Source organism: Balaenoptera borealis, assembly GCF_965194805.1.
Source record: "Balaenoptera borealis genome assembly, chromosome: 15".
In the NCBI taxonomy this organism is placed as follows: domain Eukaryota; kingdom Metazoa; phylum Chordata; class Mammalia; order Artiodactyla; family Balaenopteridae; genus Balaenoptera; species Balaenoptera borealis.
In genome coordinates, this window is record NC_138871.1 from 27,827,959 (window position 1) to 27,846,371 (window position 18,413).

The window sequence follows — 18,413 nt, forward strand, 5'->3', positions numbered from 1 at the left end:
CAACACAAGTATCTATTAACGGATGGATGAATGAATGAACAAACAAAATGTGGTATATACATACAGTGCATTCAGTCTTAAAAAAAAGACAATCCTGTCAGATGGTACAACACTGATGAGCCTTGAGGACATTATACTAAGTGAAATAAACTTGTTACTTAAAGACAAATACTGTATTCCAATTACGTGAGGTACCTAGAGTAGTCAAATTCTCAGAATGGTGGTTGCTAGCGGCTTGAGCATAAGGTGGAATGGGGAGTTGCTATTTGAGTCAGTGTAGAAATTCAGTTTTGCAAGATGAAAAGAGTTCTAGAGATGGGTGACAGTGATGGCTGCACAACAATATGAATGTATTTAATACCATTAAACTACACCATGCACAAAAATAAATTCAAAATGGATTAAAGACTTAAATGTTAAGAACTGAAACCAAAACCAGAAAAAAAGACAAAACTTCTTGAAGAAAACATAGGCACTAATAAGCTCTTTGACACTGATCTTAGTAATTTTTTTTTGGATATGTCTCCTCAGGCAAGGGAAACAGAACCAAAAATAAACAAATGGGACTACATCAAACTAAAGAGCTTTTCCAAGGTGAAGTGAACTATCATCTACTGAATGGGAGAAGATATCTGCAAGCAATCTATCTGATAAGGGGTTAATACCCAGAATATACAAAGAACTCATACAACTCAACATCAAAAACCCAAACAACCTGATTTTAAAAAATGGGCAAAGGATCTGAATAGACATTTTTGCAAAGAAGACATACAGATGGCCAAGAGGCACATGAAAAGATGCTCAACATCACTAATCATCAGGGAAATGAAAATCAAAACCACAATGAGAGGGGCTTCCCTGGTGGCGCAGTGGTTGAGAATCTGCCTGCCAATGCAGGGGACACGGGTTCGAGCCCTGGTCTGGGAAGATCCCACATAGCGCGGAGCAACTGGGCCCGTGGGCCACAATTACTGAGCCTGTGCGTCTGGAGCCTGTGCTCCGCAACAAGAGAGAATGCAATAGTGGGAGGCCCGTGCACCATGATGAAGAGTGGCCCCCGCTTCCCACAACTAGAAAAGGCCCTCGCACAGAAACGAAGACCCAACACAGCCATAAATTAATTAATTAATTAATTTAAAAAACAAAAAACAAAAAGAAAAACCACAATGAGATATCACCTCACACCTGTGAGAATGGCTATTAGCAAAATACAACAAGTACTGGCAAGGATGAAGAGAAAAGGGAACACTCGTGCACTGTTGGTGGGAATGTAAATTGGTGCAGCCACTATGGAAAACAGTTTGGAGGCTCCTCACAAAATTAAAAACAGAACTATCACATGATCCAACAATTAACATATGGGTATTTTTCTGAAGAAAACAAAAACACTAATTTGAAAAGATATATACACCCCTATGTTCACTGCAGCATTACTTACAATAGCCAAGATATGGAAGCAACCTAAATGCCCATGGATAAAGAAAATGTGGTGTATATATTTATGAAATGGAATATTGCTCAGCCATAAAAAGAATGAAATCTTGCCATTTGCAACAACATGGATGGACCTAGAGGGTATTATGCTAAGTGAAATCTAAAAACCAAAACAAACAAACATAACAAAACAGAAACAGAGTTATAGATAGAAAACAAACAGGTGGTTGTCAGAGGGGAGGTGGTGAAGGGAGGAAAGAAATAGGTGAGGGAGATTAAGAAGTACAAACTTCCAGTTGTAAAATAAATGAGTCACGGGTATTAAGTGTACAGTGTGGAGAATACAGTCAATAACTATGTAATATCTTTGCATAGTGACATATCGTAACTAGACTTACCGTGGTGTTTGAAATGTATAGAAATATCAGATCACTATTTTGTGCACAGGAACTAACATAATGTTATAGATTAATTATACTTCAGAAACAAAATAACAAACTCATAGAAAGAGATCAGATTTGTGGTTAACAGAGGCAATGGGTGGGGGGAGGGAGTGGGAATTGGTTGAGGGCAGTCAAACTTCCAGTTATAAGGTAAACAACTCTTGGGGATGTAATGTACAACATGATAAATAAAACTAACACTGCTGTATATTATATAAGAAAGTGATTAAGAGAGTAAATCCTAAGAGTTCTCATCACAAGGAAAATATTTTTTTCTATGTCTTTAATTTTGTATCTGTATGAGATGATAGATGTTCACTAAACTTACTGAGATAATCATTTCCTGATGTATGTAAGTCAAATCATTATGCTGTACTCAAACAAACAGTGTTGTATGTCAATTAAATCAATAAAACTGGAAGAAAAATAAATAAACTAGAATTACAAAGAAAAAATGGTTAAGATGATAAATTTTTTATGCATATATTATCACAATTAAAAATAATAAAGAAAAAGAAAGAAAACACGAGAATCAAATACTTAGGAATAAATTTAGACAAGAAGGTATAACACTTGTACGTTGGCAACTACCAGACCTTACTGGAAGAAATTAAAGACCTAAATAAATTGAAAAACATCCTGTGTTCATCGGCTGGAAGACAGACAATGTTGTTAAGATGGCAATACACCCCAAAGCAAGCTACATATTAAATGCAATTAATATAAAATTCCCAACAACCTTTTCAGCAGAAATGAAAAAAAGCTGATCCTAAAATTCATATGGAGACACAAGGGCCCTGATTGGCCAAAACAGTCTTTAAAAAGAACAAAGTTGGAAGACTCATACTTCTCAATTTAAAAATTACTACAAAGCTCCAGTAACCAGATCAGTGCAGTAATGGCATATAGATCGGCACATAGATCAATGGGACAGAACTGAGAGCCTAGAAATACACCCTCACATCTATGGTCAATTGATTTTTGACAAGGGTGCCAAGACCATTCAATGCAGAAAGAACAGTCTCAACAGCTGATTTTGGGACAATTCCATGTGGAAAGAATGTTTGACCCCTACCTCATACCATATAAATAAATTAATTCAATATACATCCAAGATGCAAATGAAAGAACTAAAAGTATAAAATTCTTGAAAGAAAATATTTGGACAAATCTTCATGACTTTGGATTTGGCAATGGTTTCTTAAATATGACAACAAAAGCACAAGCAACAAAAGAAAAAATAGGTACACTGGGGCTTCATTGAAAGTAAACTGCTGTGCTTCAAAAAACAGTAGTAAGTGAGTGAAAACACAACCCAGAGAGTGGAAGCAAATATTTGCAAATTACACATCTGATAAGATTCCACAATCCAGAATATATAAAGAACTCTTACAACTCAAAAACAAAAAGGCCAAACAACTTAATTAAAAAGTGGGCAGGGACTTCCCTGGTGGCGCAGTGGTTAAGAATCCACCTGACAACACAGGGTTCAAGCCCTGGTCCAGGAAGATCCCACATGCCACGGAGCAACTAAGCCCAGGCGCCACACTACTGAGCCTGCGCTCTAGAGCCCACGAGCCACAACTACTGAGCCAGCAAGCCACAACTACTGAAGCCCATGCACCTAGGGCCCGTGCTCTGCAACAAGACATGCCACCGCAATGAGAAGCCCACATGCCACAACGAAGAGTAGCCCCCGCTCGCCACAACTAGAGAAAACCTATGCACAGCAACGAAGACCAAATGCAGCAAAAAATTAATTAATTAATTAATTAACTAAATTTTAAAAATGGCCAACACACACATAAAAAGATACTTAACATCATTAGTCATTATGCAAAGGGAAAGGCAAAACAAACCACAATCAAAATGACAATGAGTATGAGATACCACTTTGTACCTACTGGGGTGGCAAAAAAATTTAAAAAAGTAAATAAAGAGTGTTGGTGAATGTGGAGAAATTGGAACCCTTAGAAATTGTTGCTGGGAATGTAAAATGGTGTGGCCACTGTGAAAAACAGTTTGACGGTTCCTAAATAAGCTTAAAATAAAATTACCAAATGACCCAGCATTTTCAACTCTTAAGTGTATACCCAAAAGAACTGTATGTAGGTGTTCAAATAAAAACTTGTACACAAATGTTCACATCAGGTCTATTCACAATAGCCAAAAGGTAGAAACAACCTAAATGTCCATGAATGGATGAACAGATAAATAAAATATGTCTAAACATATAATATTATTCAGCCATAAAAAGCAATGAAGTACTGACAGATGTTAGGACATGGATAAATCTCAGAAAGATTATTCTAGAGTCAAAGAAGACTGACACAAAGGCCACATATGATATGATTCCAATTAAATGAAATAACCAGAATAGGCAAGGTCACAGAGGCAAAAAGTAGATTAGTGATTGACAGGGGTTGGTAGGAAGGGGGAATAGAGAGTAACTGCTTAATGGGTATGAGGTTTCCACTAGGGTGATGAAAAAGCACTGGAACTAGATAGTGGTGATAGTTGTAAAACACTGAATATACTCAGTGCCACTGAACTGCATACTTTAAAATGATAAAACTGTAAACTTTGTTACGTATATGTATTCTAGTACACACACCAAAAACCCCTCTATCTGCATCCTTTCCCCCTACCTCCTCTATGGAACAAAAAGCCTCAATCTGTGTCTGTCCCAATTTTTGGCTTACTTTAAAAAAGAGTCTTATTGTACTATTTATATGTGTAATTACTGTCATTTAATACCTACCAAAAACTCAATTGAGAAATAATATTTATGGTTAAATGTCTGAATGTTTTGTGCCTTCTTTCAGCTAAACTAGTGGTCTCCAAATTGTTTTGATCATGGGGTCCCACTGATAAAATATTTTTGAGTACAAACTACTAAAGTAGATATTTATTTATAAATTATATATTATTGCTATACTCATACACTGTAAAACATACACAAAAATATAAATTTTAAAAGGTTCATACTCCAGTGAACCATTTTGCAAGTATCCCTATTTGGAGAGCACCTCTCCAAATCAATTTTATCTTGGGTTAAAGTAATGGTCTGCATTTACTGACCCCTTGAAATCTGCCTTTATGGAATTCCCTAAACTAAGGCCCTATTAGCCTTATATGATTGTTGTTACTGAGAATGTACTCTAAGGACGCCATTGAGGATTTTGTTACACCGCAACGCCTTCTTTATGAGGACAGACGAGAGAAATTTAAGAAGTCTTAGTACCAGAAATATCTGTAATGCTTTTGAAAATTTCGCTTGCTTTTATATTAGAGTTACGTAAGTGATCACAAAATTCCAGCAACACTAATTGCTAGAAAACATAAAGCAAAATTTGTGGCTCATTTTTAGCAACCATATCCACAAGGTATCAACTTGCCTTCCCGTCACTCTTAATTCTTCATGTATTTATTTTTCAAATCATGTTGTAGCTCACCCCTCCCTGGCTTCAGTCTAATTTTCCATCATTCCAATTCTTCATTTACTTAAAAAACAATCATATCATATTACTTATATATGTATGTGTCTCTGTGTGTGTGTGTGTGTGTGTGTGTGTGTGTGTGTGTGTGTGCTTAAAAGCACCTCAAAATTTCTTAAAAGACAGGGAGGAATGAATAAACAAAAACCAAAAGGCAAAAAAAACAGGCAATATTGTTCAGAATGGAGGTCATTCTAAACTTGAAGCTCCCCTGTACCAAAGGTATAGACTTTGCAGATTTTGAAGCATTTAGCAGCAAAGCCTTTCATCCAAAGGGTAATTCGTAAATGAGTGTTGATGAAAAGAATGACAACTGAAACAGTAATGTACTACACTTTCTCACTCTTTTCCAGCTGGTAAGAAATGTTATAATGAGGAAAGGGCAACTGGCTTTTTTTCCCCTGTGGGCAAAGTTTAACTAAAAAGTCCATGAAAAATGCAGTCACATTGCCAGATGGAATTTGTAGCCATGTACCTGGACGTGTTTCCTTCTGGTGTGCTCTGAAGTAATTTGGGGGTAACCTGTATTCAATGGTTTCTTGTTTTTCTCGCTCCGCTTCTCAAGGTGTCTCCTCTGATGGTCGGTGATGCTGCTGTCTAGTTTAATTCGCCTGGGTGACAAACAAACTCTTTCATGGCCAAAAGCATGGATCAGTCGGGCAGTATCAATGGTGGAAATAGAGCTGCTCCTCTCATGCAGAGTCACTTCCTTATCTGTTTGGGTCAATATATCTGATTCCACAGAAGTGGTGGTGGAAAGGATGTTGGTGGCAGTATCTGTGAGCAGCTCACTCTCCTCTGAGTGTCTAGAATCTGAAGAAGTGTTATTTATATAATGAAAACCTGGCTGTTTTCTCAGAATATATTTATCAAATTTAATCTGTTCAATTTTAATCTGATTGGACCTCCTAGCTTGATGAGTAGAAAGAACCTTGTTTTTTTTAAGATCGCCTGTGTTTTTATGGCATTTCTCCAGGCTTTTATACCGTTTCTTTTTCTGAAGCTTGTTGTTCTGCTGTTGCCGTCTACCACTCCATTCCTTAACATCTTGTTCCCCCTTGCTATCATCCTGTGTACTTTCTGAGGGCTGGAGAGAATGTGTGATGGGACGCTGAAGAAGTTTAGCCAAACGATCAAGTCGCTCCACCAAGGAAAGTTCCTTCTTGGCACTGAACTCAGGAGGTTTCTGTTGCCTCTGTCGCTCCTGATACCTGTTCCAGAGTTCATTTAAACTCACAGTGTGCTGAGTTGTTAACTCTGGGGTGGCCTTATGATCCCTTTTTAGGTCATTAACTTGTTTGTCATATTTTGGAAAATCTCTAGCCTGACTTTTAGTAGTATGCTGTACTTCTTTGTTTTCCAAGTTTACATTGATACTGAGGCTCTCTATTGTGGTATAATCTGACTTTGTCTTTGCCACATTTTGATAAGAGGAAGGAAGACAAGTGTGTTCTCTTTGTTTGTCTGGATGATGCTGAAAGGAATCTTTCCAAGAATGCCTCATGAAAACTCTTCTTCCTAAGGATTCATGGCAAAAATCTTGATCACTTGGTAGGTGCACTGGATGATGAAAGTAAAACTTAGCTGACCTGAAGACAGAATGGGTGGTATTTTCAAATTCTGAATGACATCTGGACTCTGAAAAGGCGAAAAAAAAAAAAGATTTTGAAGGACTTTCAAAATATTTGTATTGCCTTTAGAAGTGGTATTCACATTTAATTCTTTAGATACAAAACAAAGACTGAAGAAAAGAATGGTCTATATAAAGATTCAGAAAATTCACTGCCTGGACAAAGGACTCATGCCTTGTGCCTAGTGGTCAGATTGGCATGGTAATAGTTTAAGAGACTCAGGATCAAAAGACCCAGATTCTGGGCTGGATTCTGCCACAGACTGGCTGTATGACCTTGAGGAGGGCATTTAGGTTCTTGGGATTGTAACAGCAGCTGCTATGTATTACTGCTTGCTATGTGTGGGGTATTATGATATATGCTCTATATCTGTTTTTTTCCCTTTTTGTGAACCATCTTCACACCACCTTAATTTTTGGTATTGTGGTAAAATACACCTAATATAAATTACCATCTTCCATCTTCACATTTTGACAGTCATTCTATATCAAAATAGGCATTTTAAGATGTAGAACATCTTAACAACTATAAACCGTAATTGTAAACATTAATTCAGTTTCCATATACATTTTTAGAGTTCTAAGTCATGGAAGAAACAGACATACACATGAAACAAAGTATCACTTGTAACTATGGGATCCATTTTACCTTCTCTATAGATTAGTGGTAATCAGAATTTTCACTAAATACTCTGGGAATCCCTAAGACAATTTCCCCAAAATATAGTGGGATACTTGGAATCTGCTTTTATATCTAAAGTATAAAAAGACTCTCAAACCTCCCAATGAACAAAAGTCCAGGACCAGGTGGCTTCACTGCTGAATTCTACCGAACACTTAAGGAAGGATTAATATGAAAGATTCTCAAACTCTTCCAATAAGCAGAACAGGAGAGAACACTTCCAAACTTATTTTATAAGGCCCACATTACCCTGTTATCCAGACGTTACCTAGATACCCAGTGTAGATACACTACAAAAAAATTACAAGCCAATATCCCTGATGAACATAGATGCAAAAAGAAACCAAACAAAACATTAGCACACCAAATTCAATAATATATTAAAAGGATTATACACTATAATCAAGTGGGATTTATTCCAGGAATGCAAGGATGATTCAACATCTTACAAATCAATCATTGTGGTACATGACACTAACCAAATAAAGGACAAAAATCATATAGTCAATAGATGTAGAAAAAGCATTTGAGAAAACTCAAAATCCATTCATGATAAAAACTCTCACCAAAGTAGGTATACAGGAAACATAGCTCACGACCATTTCTGACAAGACCATAGCTAACATACTCAATGTTGAAAAATGGAAAGCATTTCCTCTAAGATCAGGAACAAGACAAGGATATCCACCGGCATCACGTTTATTGAACACAGTATTGGAAGTTCTAGCCAGAGCAATTAGGCAAGAAAAAGAAACAAAAGGCACCCAAATCAGAAGAGAAGCAAAATTGTCACTATGTGAAAATGACATGGTTTTAGATATAGAAAACCCTAAAGACGCCACCAAAAAAACTGTTACAACTAAAACATTCAGTAAAGTTGCAGTATACAAAATTATTTAACAGACAAAGATCTGTTGCATTTCTATACATTAATAATAAACTGCCAGAAAAACAAATTAAAACAATCCTGTTCATAATTGCATCAAAAGAATAAAATACCTAGGAATAAATTTAACCAAGGAGGTGAAAGACCTGTATACTGAAAACATTGATGAAAAAAGCTGAAAAAGACATGAACAAATGGGAAAATATTCTGTGTTCACAGATTGGAAGAATTAATATTGTTAAAATGTCCATACTACTCAAAACAATCTACAGATTCAATGCAATCCCTATCAAAATTCCAATGGCATTTTTCACAAAAATTGAACAATCCTAAAATTTGTATGTAACCACAAAAGACTCCAAATAGCCAAAGCAATCTTTAAAAAGTAGAAGAAAACTGTAGGCATCACACTTCCTGATTTCAAACTATATTACAAAGCTACAGTAATCAAAATGGTATAGTACTGACATAAAAACAGACATGTAGATCAATGGAAAAGAATAGAGAGACCAGAAATAAACTCACACATATAAGGTCAATTACCTTATGACAAAGCAGCCAAGAATATACAATGGGGAAAGGATAGTCTCTTCAATAAATGGTACTGGGAAAACTCGATAGCCACATGCAAAAGAATGAAACTGAAGCGTTATCTTACACCATACACAAAAATCAATTCTAAATGGATTGAAGATTTAAATGTAAGGTCTGAAACCATAAAATTCCTAGAAGAAAACATAGGCAGTAAGAGCTTTGACACTGGTGTTAGCAATAATTTTTTGAATTTGACGCCCAAAGCAAAGACAACAAAAGCGAAAGTAAATAGTAGGAGTACATCCAACTGAAAGGCTTCTGCACAGCAAAAGAAACCATCAGACTACTGAATGGAAGAAGATATTTGCAAATGACATATCTGACAAGGGGTTAACATCCAAAATAGACAAAGAATTCAACTCAAATAAAAACAAACAAACAAACAACCCAATTAAAAAATGAGGGCACAGGATCTTAATAGACATTTTTGTGAAGAAGACATACGAATGGCTAACAAATACAGGAAAAGATGCTCAGCACCAATAATCATCAGGGAAATGTAAACCAAAACCACAATGAGATATCACCTCACACCTGTTAGAATGGCTATCATCAAAAAGACAAGAAATAACAAGCATTAGTGAGGTTATGTAGCTAAAGGTTCCTTTTTCTGTGCACTGTTAGTGAGAATGTAATTGGTGTTGCCACTATGGAAATCAGTATGGAGGTTACCCAAAGAGTTAAAATGCAACTACCATACGATCCAGCAATTCTGCTTCTGGGTCTACACACAAAACAATTGAAAGCTTGGTCTTGGAGAGATATTCGTAGATCTGTGCTCACTGCAGCATTATTTAAAATAGCCAAGACATGGAAACCACCTAAGTGTCCACTGATGGATGAATAGATAAGGAAAGTGTGGTATGGGGGGGGGGGGGTGGGAGGAATTGGGAGATTGGGACTGACATATATACACTATTGATACTATGTATAAAATAGATAACTGATGAGAACCTACTGTATATAGCACAGGGAATTCTACTCAATGCTCTGTGGTGACCTAAATGGGAAGGAAATCCAAAAAAGAGGGGATACATATATATATATATATATATATATATATATATATATGTATGTATATGTATAGCTGGTTCACTTTGCTGTACAGTAGAAACTAACACAACACTGTAAAGCAACTATACTCCAATAAAAATTAAAACAAAACAAAAAAAAAGAAAATGTGGTATAGAGGAAAGTGGGCAAGATGGCAGAGTAAAAAGACCTTGAGCTCACCTCCTCTCACAAGCACACCAAAATCACAACTATCCGCAGAGCAACCAATAAAAAAAAACGCACACACACAAAACACTGGAACCCACCAGAAAAGATCTCCTACACCAAAAGACATAAAGAAGGAACGGCAACAAAACCGGTAATAGGGGGAGACTCACAATATAATCAAATTCCATAACCCCTATGTAGGCAACGAAAACTGGAGAGTAAATATATTCCAGAGGTTCTCCCAGGTTGGGGGTCTGGCATTGTTGAGATGAGCCCACAGAGCATTTGGCTTTGAAGGCCAGAAAGGCTTAATTGCAGGAGCCCCACAGGACTGGGGAAAATAGAGATATCACCCTTAAAGGGTGCACATGAAATCTCATATACCCTGGGACACAGGGCCAAAGAAGTAATTTGATAGGAGCCTGGGCCAGACCTACCTGCTCGTCTTGGAGAGTCTCCTGGAGCGGCAGGGGTTGGGGGAGGGTGGCTGCGGCTCACCCTGGGGACATAGACACTGGTGGCAGACATATTGGGGAATACTGTTGGTGGATGACATATTGGCTCATTAGCTCCAAAACCTGGCCCCACCCAACAGCCTGCAGGCAACAGTGCTGGGACGCCTCAGGCCAAAGAACTAACTGGGTCAGGACACAGCTCCACCCATTAGCAGACAGGCTGCCTAAAGACAAAAAAGCTCACAGCTGCCTTTGGACTAGCCCCTAGACATGGCCCAGCCCACCAGAGGGCCAAGACCCAGCACCACCCACCAGTAGACAGGCACAGGACTCTCCCACCAGGAAGCCAGGCCAAGCTTCTAGACCAGTCTCATTCACCAGGATGCAGGCACCAAAAGCAAGAAAACTATGATTCCTCAATGCAGGCCAGAGCCTACCCTGGGACCAGCTGGGCCTTGGACTGGCCCACTAGCAGGCCAAGGAAACCTTCAGGACACTCCAGACCCTGTACCCAACTGTGTCAGGAACCGACACCACCCCCTCAACAATCTGAAATGAGCTCTGGGATCCCAGGACCCTGCAGCTGGACTCCAGGGACCAGCTCTGCCTGCCAGTAGACCAGCACTAACCCCATGATCTGGCTTCAACTACCAGTGGGTAGGCAACAACCCTAGGGTCTTCAGGACCCTGACTCCACCCACCAGTGAGCCAGCATTAGCCCCGGGGCCCCTAGCATTCTGCAACCAGCCACGTTGTGACCAGGCCCTGCTAAACAGCAGCCAGCAGCATCCACACAAGGCAGGACCTGGCAACCAACCAGACTAGGGGCCTACCAGACTGCCCACATAGTTAGCCCACCACAACAGAAGGCCCAAGTAGCCCTCTTAGGGTGAACCCCTAGAGCACACAGCTTGGGTAACGAGAGGGGAGTGTGCTGCTGAAATGCACAGGACGCCTCCTACAGAGGGCCACTTCTCCAAGGTTGACAGATGTAACTTACCTACTACATACATAAAAATACAAATAGCAACTTATTGACAAAATGAGATGGCAGAGCAATATGTTTCAGATGAAGGAACAAGATAAAATCCCAGAAGAAGAACTAAGTGAAGTGGAAATAGGCAATCTACCCAAGAAATAGTTCAGAGTAATGATCATACAGATGATCAAAGAACTCAGGAGGAGAATGGATGCACAGAACGAGAAGTTATAAGTTTTAAGAAAAGAGTTAGAAAATATAAAGAACAACCAGAGATGAAGAATACAATAACTGAAATGAAAAATACAGTGCAAGGAATCAAAGTAGACTAAAGGATTCAGAAGAATGGATCAGTGAGCTGGAAGACAGAGTAGTGGAAATCACTGCCACTGAACAGAAAAAAGATTTAAAAAAGAAAAGAAATGAGAACGGTTTAAAAGATCTCTGAGACAACATCAAGAGCACTAATATTCGCACTACAGGGGTCCCAGAAGAAGAGAGAAAGAGCCCGGGAACATATTTGAAAGAAAGAGCTCAGGAAAATATTTGAAGAGATAATAGCTGAAAACCTCCCTAACCTGGGAAAGGAAATAGTCATCCAAGTCCAAGAAGCGCAGAAAATCCCATACAGGATAACCCAAAGAGGAACACACCAAGACACGCTGTAATCAAAATGTCAAGAATTAAAGATACAGAGAATACTAAAAGCAGCAAGGGGAAAGCAGCAAATAACATACAAAGGAACTCCCATAAGACTATCAGTTGACTTTTCAGCAGGCACTCTGCAGGTCGGAAGGGACTGGCATGATATATTTAAAGTGATGAAAGGGAAGAACCTACATCCAAGAATACTCTACTCAGCAAGGCTCTTGTTCAGATTTGACAGAGAAATCAAAAGCTGTATAGACAAGCAAAGGCTAAAAGAATTCAGCACCACTAAACCAGCTTTACAACAAATGTTAAAGGAACTTCTCCAGGTGCAAAAGAAAAGGCCACAACTAGATATAAGAAAGCTATGGAACAAAAAAGCTCACCAGTAAACATACAGTAAAGGTAGGAAATCATTCGCAAACAAAGCTAGCAGGAAGATTAAAAGACGAAAGTAGTAAAATCATCTGTATCCACGATAAGCAGTTAAGGGATACACAAAACAATTTGATGTAAAACATGACATAAAAAACAGTAATCATGAGGGGAGGAGAGTACACATGGAGGGTAATTGCAAATGCATTTGAAATTAAGACATCAGCAATTTAGAAGAATCACCATATGTATACAGAGACTGCTATACAATAACCTCAAGGTAACCACAAGCCAAAAATCTGTAACAGATACACACATACACAAAAAAGGAATCTAAACATAACACTGAAGATAGTCATCAAATCACAAGAGAAGAGAACAAAAGAAGGGGGAAAAAAAGACCTACAGAAACAAATCCAAAACAATTAACAAAATGACAGTACGAACATACATATCGATAATTACCTTAAACGTAAACAGACTGAATGCTCCAACCAAAAGACACAAACTGGCTGAATGGATACAAAAACAAGACCCGTGTATTTGCTGCCTACAAGAGACTCACTACAGATCTAGAGACACATACAGACTAAAAGTGAGGGGATGGAAAAGGTAGTCCACACAAATGAAAATCGAAAGAAAGCCAGAGTACCAATATTTATATTAGATGAAATCAACTTTAAAATAAAAACTGTCACAGGAGACAAAGAAGGACACTACAGAATGATCAAGGGATCAATCCAAGAAGAAGATATAACAACTGTAAATATATATGCACCCAACATAGGAGCACCTGAATACAGAAGGCAAAATATTAATAGACATAAAAGGAGAAATCAACAGCAGCACAATAATAGTAAGGACTTTAACACCTGACTTACATCAATGGACAGATCATCCAGAGAGAAAATCAACAGGGAAACACAGGCCTTAAATAACACATTAGACCAAAGGGACTTAACTGATATTTATAGAGCATTCCACCCAAAAGCAGCAGAATGCACATTCTTTTCAAGTGCACATGTAACATTCTCCAGGATAGATCACATGTTAGGCCACAAAACAAGCCTTGGTAAATTTAAGAAAACTGAAATCATATCAAGCTTCTTTTCCAACCACAACTCTATGGAACTAGAAATCACCTACAAGAAAAAAAACCTGCAAAAACCACAAACACGTGGAGGCTAAACAATATGCTACTAAACAACCGATGGATCACTGAAGAAATCAAAGAGGAAATCAAAAACTACCTAGAGACAAATGAAAACGAAAGCACGATGATCCAAGACTTATGGGACGCAGACAAAGCAGTTCTAAGAGGGAAGTTTATAGTAATACAGGCTTACCTCAGGAAACAAGAAAAATCTCAAATTAACAACCTAAACTTACATCTAAAGCAAGTAGAGAAAGAAGAATAAATAAAAACCAAAGTTAGTAGAAGGAAAGAAATCATAAATATCAGAGCAGAAATAAATGAAATAGAGACTAAAAAAAAACAATAGGAAAGATCAATGAAACTAAAAGCTGGCTCTTTGAAAATATAAACAAAATTGATAAACCTTTAGGAAGACTCAACAAGAAAAAAAGGGAGAGGGCCCCAATCAATAAAATCAGAAATGAAAAAGGAGAAGTTACAACCGACACCACAGAAATACAAAGGATCATAAGAGACTACTATGAGCAACTACACGCCAATAAAACGGACAACCTAGAAGGAACTGATGAATTCTTAGAAAGGTACAACCTCCCAAGACTGAATCAGGAAGACACAGAAAATATGAACAGACCAAATACCGGAACTGAAATTGAATCAGCAATTAAAAAATACCCAACAAAGAAAAGTGCAGGACCAAATGGCTTCACAGGAGAATTTTACCAAACATTTAGAAGAGTTAACACCCATACTTCTGAAACCGTCCCAAAAATTTGCAGAGGAAGGAACACTTCTGAACTCATTCTAGGAGGCCACCATCACCCTGATACCAAAACCAGACAAAAATATTACACAAAAGAAAACTACAGACCAATACCACTGATGAACATAGATGCAAAAATCCTCAACAAAATACTAGCAAACCGAATCCACTAATAAATTAACAGGATCATACACCATGATCACGTGGGATTCATCCCAGGGATGCAAGGATTTTTCAATATCTGCAAATCAATCAGTGTGATACACCACATTAACAAACTGAAGAATAAAAACCATATGATCGGGCTTCCCTGGTGGCACCGTGGTTAAGAATCCACCTGCCATTGCAGGGGACACGGATTCGAGTCCTGGTCTGGGAAGATCCCACATGCTGCGAAGCAACTAAGCCCGTGTGCCACAACTACTGAGCCTGTGCTCTAGAGCCTGTGAGCCACAACTACTGAGCCCGCGTGCTACAACTACTGAAGCCTGTGCGCCTAGAGCCCGTGCTCTGCAACAAAGAGAAGGCACCGCAACAAGAAGCCCACACACCGCAACAAAGAGTAGCTCCCGCTCGTTGCAACTAGAGAAAGCCCACGCGCAGTAATGAAGACCCAACACAGTCAAAAATAAATAAATAAAATAAATTTATTTTAAAAAAAACCATATGATCCTCTCAATAGATGCAGAAAAAGCTTTTGACAAATTTCAACACATATTTATGGTAAAAACTCTCTAGAAAGTGGGCACAGAGAGAACATACCTCAACACAATAAAGGCCATATATGACAAACCCACAGCTAACATTATACTCAATGGTGAAAAGCTGAAAGCATTTCCCCTAAGATCAGGAACAAGACAAGGATGTCCACTCTGGCCACTTTTATTCAACATAGTTTTGGAAGTCCTAGTCATGGCAAGCAGAGAAGAAAAAGAAATATAACGAATCCAAATTGGAAAAGCAGAAGTAAAACGGTCAGTTTTTACAGATGACACGATACTATAAAATCCTAAAGATGCTACCAGAGAACTACTAGAGCTCATCAGTGAATTCGCTAAAGTTTCAGGATATGAAATTAATACACAGAAATCTGCTGCATTTCTACATACTAACAACGAAAGATAAGAAAGACAAATTAGGGATTAACCAAGATGGCGGATAGAAGGACATGCTCTCACTCCCTCTTGCGAGAGCACCAGAATCACAACTGGCTGCTGGACAATCATCGACAGGAAGACACCGGACTTCACCAAGGAGGATACCCCACGTCCAAGGACAGAGGAGAAGCCACAGTGAGACGGTACGAGGGGCACAATCAGAGTAAAATCAAATCCCATAACTGCTGGGTGGGTGACTCACAGATTGGCAAGCACTTATACCACAGAAGTCCACCCACTGGAGTGAACGTTCTGAGCCCCACGTCAGGCTTCCCAACCTGGGGGTCCGGCAATGGGAGGAGGAATTCATAGAGAATCAGACTTTGAAGCCTAGTGGGAATTGCTTACAGGACTTCGACAGGACTGGGGGAAACAGAGACCCCACTCTTGGAGGGCACACACAAAATAGTGTGTGCATCGGGACCCAGGGGAAGGAGCAGTGACCCTGGGGGAGACTGAACCAGACATACCTGCTGGTGCTGGGGGGTCTCCTGCAGAGGCGGGGGCTGGCTCTGTTTCACCGTGGGGACAAGGACACTGGCAGCGGAGGTTCTGGGAAGTACTCCTTGGCGTGAGCCCTCCCAGAGTCTGCCATTAGCCCCACCAAAGAGCCCGGGTAGGCTCCAGTGTTGGGTTGCCTCAGGCAAAACAACCAACAGGGAGGGAACCCAGCCCCACCCATCAACAGTCAAGTGGATTAAAGTTTTATGGAGCTCTGACCGCCACAGCAACAGTCAGCTCTACCCACCTCCAGAGCCTCCCATCAAGCCTCTTAGATAGCCTCAAACACCAGAGGGCAGACAGCAGAAGCAAGAAAAACTACAGTCCTGCAGCCTGTGGAACAGAAACCACATTTACAGAAAGATAGACAAGATGAAAAGGCAGAGGGCTATATACCAGATGAAGGAACAAGAAAAAACCCCAGAAAAACAACTAAATGAAGTGGAGATAGGCAACCTTCCAGAAAAAGAATTCAGAATAATGATAGTGAAGATGATCCAGGACCTCAGAATAAGAATGGAGGCAAAGATTGAGAAGATGCAAGAAATGATTAACAAAGACCTAGAAGAATTAAAGAACAAACAAACAGAGATGAACAATGCAATAACTGAAATGAAAACTACACTAGAAGGAATCAATAGTAGAATAACTGAGGCAGAAGAATGGATAAGTGACCTGGAAGACAGAATGGTGGAATTCACTGCTGTGGAACAAACTAAAGAAAAAAGAATGAAAAGAAATGAAGACAGCCTAAGAGACCTCTGGGACAACATTAAACGCAACAACATTCGCATTATAGGGGTCCCAGAAGGAGAAGAGAGAGAGAAAGGACCAGAGAAAATATCTGAAGAGATTATAGTCCAAAACTTCCCTAACATGGGAAAGGAAATAGCCACCCAAATCCAGGAAGCGCAGAGAGTTCCATACAGGGTAAACCCAAGGAGAAACATGCCGAGACACATAGTAATCAAAGTGGCAAAAATTAAAGACAAAGAAAAATTATTGAAAGCAGCAAGGGAAAAATGACAAATAACATACAAGGGAACTCCCATAAGGTTAACAGCTGATTTCTCAGCAGAAACTCTACAAGCCAGAAGGGAGTGGCATGATATACTTAAAGTGATGAAAGGGAAGAACTTACAACCAAGATTACTCTACCCGGCAAGGACCTCATTTAGATTTGATGGAGAAATCAAAAGCTTTACAGACAAGCAAAAGCTAAGAGAATTCAGCACCACCAAACCAGCTCTACAACAAATGTTAAAGGAACTTCTCTAAGTGGGAAACACAAGAGAAGAAAAGGACCTACAAAAACAGACCCAAAACAATTAAGAAAATGGTCATAGGAACATACATATCGATAATTACCTTAAACGCAAATGGATTAAATGCTCCAGCCAAAAGACACAGGCTTGATGAATGGATACAAAAACAAGACCCATATATATGCTGTCTACAAGAGACCCACTTCAGACCTAGGGACACATACAGACTGAAAGTGAGGGGATGGAAAAAGATATTCCATGCAAATGGAAATCAAAAGAAAGCTGGAGTAGCTATACTCATATCAGATAAAATAGACTTTAAAATAAAGAATGTTACAAGAGACAAGGAAGGACACTACATAATGATCAAGAGATCAATCCAAGAAGAAGATATAACAATTATAAATATATATGCACCCAACATAGGAGCACCTCAATACATAAGGCAACTGCTAACAGCTATAAAAGAGGAAATCGACAGTAACACAATCATAGTGGGGGACTTTAACACCTCACTTACACCAATGGACAGATCATCCAAAATGAAAATAAATAAGGAAACAGAAGCTTTAAATGACACAATAGACCAGATAGATTTAATTGATATTTATAGGACATTCCATCCAAAAACAGCAGATTACACGTTCTTCTCAAGTGCGCACGGAACATTCTCCCGGATAGATCACATCTTGGGTCACAAATCAAGCCTCAGTAAATTTAAGAAAATTGA

The 18,413-nt window shown here is 38.9% G+C and overlaps 1 protein-coding gene across 3 annotated transcripts in view; it reads right to left on the reverse strand.

Annotated features, from left to right (window-relative positions):
* Positions 1–8,098, reverse strand: part of LOC309611785 (centrosome-associated protein ALMS1-like) — a 48,968-nt gene extending 40,870 nt beyond the window's left edge. For 2 of the 3 annotated variants that reach the window (XR_014234723.1, XR_014234724.1), the window contains exon 1: positions 5,850–8,098. The gene's annotated coding sequence lies outside the window, so the exon portion shown is untranslated. The remainder of the gene's footprint in view (positions 1–5,849) is intronic. The other variant, XM_082356608.1, reaches the window with a different exon arrangement.
* Positions 8,099–18,413: the final 10,315 nt, after the last annotated feature.